This window comes from Triturus cristatus, chromosome 4_1 (assembly GCF_964204655.1).
Source record: "Triturus cristatus chromosome 4_1, aTriCri1.1, whole genome shotgun sequence".
Taxonomy (NCBI): Eukaryota; Metazoa; Chordata; class Amphibia; order Caudata; family Salamandridae; genus Triturus; species Triturus cristatus.
In genome coordinates, this window is record NC_140585.1 from 1,213,856,836 (window position 1) to 1,213,864,510 (window position 7,675).

Below are 7,675 nucleotides of genomic sequence, written 5' to 3' on the forward strand. Positions count from 1 at the left end.
TCTGGGGACTGGACACTTGTATTGGAAATACTTAGTATACTTCTAGGGACTGGACACTTGTAGTGGAAATACTTCTGGGGACCGGACACTTGTATTGGAAATACCTAGTATACTTCTGGGGACTGGACACTTGTATTGGAAATACTTCGGGGACTGCACACTTGTATTGGAAATACCTAGTATACTTCAGGGACTGGACATTTGTATTGGAAATACTTAGGGGACTGGACACTTGTATTGGAAATACTTACTTCTAGGCACTGGACACTTGTATTGGAAATACTTACTACACTTCTAGGGACTGCACACTTTATTGGAAATACCTAGTATACTTCAGGGACTGGACATTTGTATTGGAAATACTTACTTTTAGGGACTGGACACTTGTATTGGAAATACTTACTTCTAGGGACTGCACACTTGTATTGAAAATACTTCGGGGACTGCACACTTGTATTGGAAATACTTAGGGGACTGGACACTTGTATTGGAAATACTTAGTATACTTCTAGGGACTGGACACTTGTAGTGGAAATACTTCTGGGGACCGGACACTTGTATTGGAAATACTTAGTATACTTCTGGGGACTGGACACTTGTATTGGAAATACTTATTATACTTCTGGGGACTGGACACTTGTATTGGAAATACTTACTTCTGGGGACTGGACACTTGTATTGAAAATACTTATTATACTTCTGGGGACTGGACACTTGTATTGGAAATACTTAGTATACTTCTGGGGACTGGACACTTGTATTGGAAATACTTTTGAGGACTGGACACTTGTAGTGGAAATACTTACTTCTAGGGGCTGGACACTTGTAGTGGAAATACTTACTTCTAGGGACTGCACACTTGTAGTGGAAATACTTTTGAGGACTGCACACTTGTATTGGAAATACTTCTGGGGACCGCACACTTGTATTGGAAATACTTACTTCTAGGGACTGCACACTTGTATTGGAAATACTTAGTATACTTCTAGGGACTGCACACTTGTATTGGAAATACTTCTGGGACTGGACACTTGTATTGGAAATACCTAGTATACTTCTGGGGACTGGACACTTGTATTGGAAATACTTAGTATACTTCTAGGGACTGGACACTTGTAGTGGAAATACTTCTGGGGACCGGACACTTGTATTGGAAATACCTAGTATACTTCTGGGGACTGGACACTTGTATTGGAAATACTTCGGGGACTGCACACTTGTATTGGAAATACCTAGTATACTTCAGGGACTGGACATTTGTATTGGAAATACTTAGGGGACTGGACACTTGTATTGGAAATACTTACTTCTAGGCACTGGACACTTGTATTGGAAATACTTACTACACTTCTAGGGACTGCACACTTTATTGGAAATACCTAGTATACTTCAGGGACTGGACATTTGTATTGGAAATACTTACTTTTAGGGGCTGGACACTTGTATTGGAAATACTTACTTCTAGGGACTGCACACTTGTATTGAAAATACTTCGGGGACTGCACACTTGTATTGGAAATACTTAGGGGACTGGACACTTGTATTGGAAATACTTAGTATACTTCTAGGGACTGGACACTTGTAGTGGAAATACTTCTGGGGACCGGACACTTGTATTGGAAATACTTAGTATACTTCTGGGGACTGCACACTTGTATTGGAAATACTTATTATACTTCTGGGGACTGGACACTTGTATTGGAAATACTTACTTCTGGGGACTGGACACTTGTATTGAAAATACTTATTATACTTCTGGGGACTGGACACTTGTATTGGAAATACTTAGTATACTTCTGGGGACTGGACACTTGTATTGGAAATACTTTTGAGGACTGGACACTTGTAGTGGAAATACTTACTTCTAGGGGCTGGACACTTGTAGTGGAAATACTTACTTCTAGGGACTGCACACTTGTAGTGGAAATACTTTTGAGGACTGCACACTTGTATTGGAAATACTTCTGGGGACCGCACACTTGTATTGGAAATACTTACTTCTAGGGACTGCACACTTGTATTGGAAATACTTAGTATACTTCTAGGGACTGCACACTTGTATTGGAAATACTTCTGGGACTGGACACTTGTATTGGAAATACCTAGTATACTTCTGGGGACTGGACACTTGTATTGGAAATACTTAGTATACTTCTAGGGACTGGACACTTGTAGTGGAAATACTTCTGGGGACCGGACACTTGTATTGGAAATACCTAGTATACTTCTGGGGACTGGACACTTGTATTGGAAATACTTCGGGGACTGCACACTTGTATTGGAAATACCTAGTATACTTCAGGGACTGGACATTTGTATTGGAAATACTTAGGGGACTGGACACTTGTATTGGAAATACTTACTTCTAGGCACTGGACACTTGTATTGGAAATACTTACTACACTTCTAGGGACTGCACACTTTATTGGAAATACCTAGTATACTTCAGGGACTGGACATTTGTATTGGAAATACTTACTTTTAGGGACTGGACACTTGTATTGGAAATACTTACTTCTAGGGACTGCACACTTGTATTGAAAATACTTCGGGGACTGCACACTTGTATTGGAAATACTTAGGGGACTGGACACTTGTATTGGAAATACCTAGTATACTTCGGGGACTGCACACTTGTATTGGAAATACTTTTAGGGACTGGACACTTGTATTGGAAATACTTAGTATACTTCTAGGGACTGCACACTTGTATTGGAAATACCTAGTATACTTCTAGGGACTGGACATTTGTATTGGAAATACTTCTGGGACTGCACACTTGTATTGGAAATACTTCTGGGGACTGGACACTTGTATTGGAAATACTTACTACACTTCTGGGGACTTGTATTGGGAATACTTACTTCTAGGGACTGCACACATGTATTGGAAATACTTACTACACTTACTTCTAGGGACTGGACACCTGTATTGGAAATACCTAGTATACTTCTGGGGACTGGACACTTGTATTGGAAATACTTTTAGGGACTGGACATACTTAGTATACTTCTGGGGACTGGACACTTGTATTGGAAATACTTACTACACTTCTGGGGACTTGTATTGGGAATACTTACTTCTAGGGACTGCACACATGTATTGGAAATACTTACTTCTAGGGACTGCACACTTGTATTGGAAATACTTAGTATACTTCTGGGGACTGGACACTTGTATTGGAAATACTTACTTCTGGGGACTGGACACTTGTATTGAAAATACTTAGTATACTTCTGGGGACTGGACACTTGTATTGGAAATACTTACTTCTAGGGACTGCACACTTGTATTGGAAATACTTACTTTTAGGGACTGGACACTTGTATTGAAAATACTTCGGGGACTGCACACTTGTATTGGAAATACTTTTAGGGACTGGACACTTGTATTGGAAATACTTAGTATACTTCTGGGGACTGGACACTTGTATTGGAAATACTTTTGAGGACTGGACACTTGTAGTGGAAATACTTACTTCTAGGGGCTGGACACTTGTAGTGGAAATACTTACTTCTAGGGACTGCACACTTGTAGTGGAAATACTTTTGAGGACTGCACACTTGTATTGGAAATACTTCTGGGGACCGCACACTTGTATTGGAAATACTTACTTCTAGGGACTGCACACTTGTATTGGAAATACTTAGTATACTTCTAGGGACTGCACACTTGTATTGGAAATACTTCTGGGACTGGACACTTGTATTGGAAATACCTAGTATACTTCTGGGGACTGGACACTTGTATTGGAAATACTTACTACACTTCTGGGGACTTGTATTGGGAATACTTACTTCTGGGGACTGCACACATGTATTGGAAATACTTACTTCTAGGGACTGGACACTTGTATTGGAAATACTTAGTATACTTCTGGGGACTGGACACTTGTATTGGAAATACCTACTGCACACTTGTATTGGAAATACTTAGTATACTTCTGGGGACTGGACACTTGTATTGGAAATACCTACTGCACACTTGTATTGGAAATACTTAGTATACTTCTAGGGACTGGACACTTGTATTGGCAATACCTAGTATACTTCTAGGACTGCACACTTGTATTGGAAATACTTAGTATACTTCTGGGGACTGGACACTTGTATTGGAAATACTTACTTCTAGGGACTGGACACTTGTATTGGAAATACTTAGTATACTTCTGGGGACTGGACACTTGTATTGGAAATACCTACTGCACACTTGTATTGGAAATACTTAGTATACTTCTGGGGACTGGACACTTGTATTGGAAATACCTACTGCACACTTGTATTGGAAATACTTAGTATACTTCTAGGGACTGGACACTTGTATTGGAAATACTTAGTATACTTCTGGGGACTGGACACTTGTATTGAAAATACTTACTTCTAGGGACTGCACACTTGTATTGGAAATACTTACTTTTAGGGACTGGACACTTGTATTGAAAATACTTCGGGGACTGCACACTTGTATTGGAAATACTTTTAGGGACTGGACACTTGTATTGGAAATACTTAGTATACTTCTGGGGACTGCACACTTGTATTGGAAATACTTATTATACTTCTAGGCACTGGACACTTGTATTGGAAATACTTACTACACTTCTAGGGACTGCACACTTTATTGGAAATACCTAGTATACTTCAGGGACTGGACATTTGTATTGGAAATACTTACTTTTAGGGACTGGACACTTGTATTGGAAATACTTACTTCTAGGGGCTGGACACTTGTAGTGGAAATACTTACTTCTAGGGGCTGGACATTTGTATTGGAAATACTTACTTTTAGGGACTGCACACTTGTATTGGAAATACTTAGTATACTTCTGGGGACCGCACACTTGTATTGAAAATACTTCGGGGACTGCACACTTGTATTGGAAATACTTAGTATACTTCTGGGGACTGGACACTTGTATTGGAAATACCTAGTATACTTCTGGGGACTGGACACTTGTATTGGAAATACTTACTTCTAGGCACTGGACACTTGTATTGGAAATACTTACTACACTTCTAGGGACTGCACACTTTATTGGAAATACCTAGTATACTTCAGGGACTGGACATTTGTATTGGAAATACTTACTTTTAGGGACTGGACACTTGTATTGGAAATACTTACTTCTAGGGACTGCACACTTGTATTGAAAATACTTAGGGGACTGGACACTTGTATTGGAAATACTTAGTATACTTCTAGGGACTGGACACTTGTAGTGGAAATACTTCTGGGGACCGGACACTTGTATTGGAAATACTTAGTATACTTCTGGGGACTGCACACTTGTATTGGAAATACTTATTATACTTCTGGGGACTGGACACTTGTAGTGGAAATACTTACTTCTAGGGGCTGGACACTTGTAGTGGAAATACTTACTTCTAGGGACTGCACACTTGTAGTGGAAATACTTTTGAGGACTGCACACTTGTATTGGAAATACTTAGTATACTTCTGGGGACTGGACACTTGTATTGGAAATACTTCTGGGGACCGCACACTTGTATTGGAAATACTTTTAGGGACTGGACACTTGTATTGGAAATACTTAGTATACTTCTGGGGACCGGACACTTGTATTGGAAATACTTAGTATACTTCTAGGGACTGGACACTTGTATTGGAAATACTTACTTCTAGGGACTGCACACTTGTAGTGGAAATACTTTTGAGGACTGCACACTTGTATTGGAAATACTTAGTATACTTCTGGGGACTGGACACTTGTATTGGAAATACTTCTGGGGACCGCACACTTGTATTGGAAATACTTACTTCTAGGGACTGCACACTTGTATTGGAAATACTTAGTATACTTCTAGGGACTGCACACTTGTATTGGAAATACTTCTGGGACTGGACACTTGTATTGGAAATACCTAGTATACTTCTGGGGACTGGACACTTGTATTGGAAATACTTAGTATACTTCTGGGGACTGGACACTTGTATTGGAAATACTTTTGAGGACTGGACACTTGTAGTGGAAATACTTACTTCTAGGGGCTGGACACTTGTAGTGGAAATACTTACTTCTAGGGACTGCACACTTGTAGTGGAAATACTTTTGAGGACTGCACACTTGTATTGGAAATACTTCTGGGGACCGCACACTTGTATTGGAAATACTTACTTCTAGGGACTGCACACTTGTATTGGAAATACTTAGTATACTTCTAGGGACTGCACACTTGTATTGGAAATACTTCTGGGACTGGACACTTGTATTGGAAATACCTAGTATACTTCTGGGGACTGGACACTTGTATTGGAAATACTTAGTATACTTCTAGGGACTGGACACTTGTAGTGGAAATACTTCTGGGGACCGGACACTTGTATTGGAAATACCTAGTATACTTCTGGGGACTGGACACTTGTATTGGAAATACTTAGTATACTTCTAGGGACTGGACACTTGTAGTGGAAATACTTCTGGGGACCGGACACTTGTATTGGAAATACTTACTTCTAGGGACTGCACACTTGTATTGGAAATACTTAGTATACTTCTGGGGACTGGACACTTGTATTGGAAATACTTACTACACTTCTGGGGACTTGTATTGGGAATACTTACTTCTAGGGACTGCACACATGTATTGGAAATACTTACTACACTTACTTCTAGGGGCTGGACACTTGTATTGAAAATACTTCGGGGACTGCACACTTGTATTGGAAATACTTAGGGGACTGGACACTTGTATTGGAAATACTTAGTATACTTCTAGGGACTGGACACTTGTAGTGGAAATACTTCTGGGGACCGGACACTTGTATTGGAAATACTTAGTATACTTCTGGGGACTGGACACTTGTATTGGAAATACTTATTATACTTCTGGGGACTGGACACTTGTATTGGAAATACTTACTTCTGGGGACTGGACACTTGTATTGAAAATACTTATTATACTTCTGGGGACTGGACACTTGTATTGGAAATACTTAGTATACTTCTGGGGACTGGACACTTGTATTGGAAATACTTTTGAGGACTGGACACTTGTAGTGGAAATACTTACTTCTAGGGGCTGGACACTTGTAGTGGAAATACTTACTTCTAGGGACTGCACACTTGTAGTGGAAATACTTTTGAGGACTGCACACTTGTATTGGAAATACTTCTGGGGACCGCACACTTGTATTGGAAATACTTACTTCTAGGGACTGCACACTTGTATTGGAAATACTTAGTATACTTCTAGGGACTGCACACTTGTATTGGAAATACTTCTGGGACTGGACACTTGTATTGGAAATACCTAGTATACTTCTGGGGACTGGACACTTGTATTGGAAATACTTAGTATACTTCTAGGGACTGGACACTTGTAGTGGAAATACTTCTGGGGACCGGACACTTGTATTGGAAATACCTAGTATACTTCTGGGGACTGGACACTTGTATTGGAAATACTTCGGGGACTGCACACTTGTATTGGAAATACCTAGTATACTTCAGGGACTGGACATTTGTATTGGAAATACTTAGGGGACTGGACACTTGTATTGGAAATACTTACTTCTAGGCACTGGACACTTGTATTGGAAATACTTACTACACTTCTAGGGACTGCACACTTTATTGGAAATACCTAGTATACTTCAGGGACTGGACATTTGTATTGGAAATACTTACTTTTAGGGACTGGACACTTGTATTGGA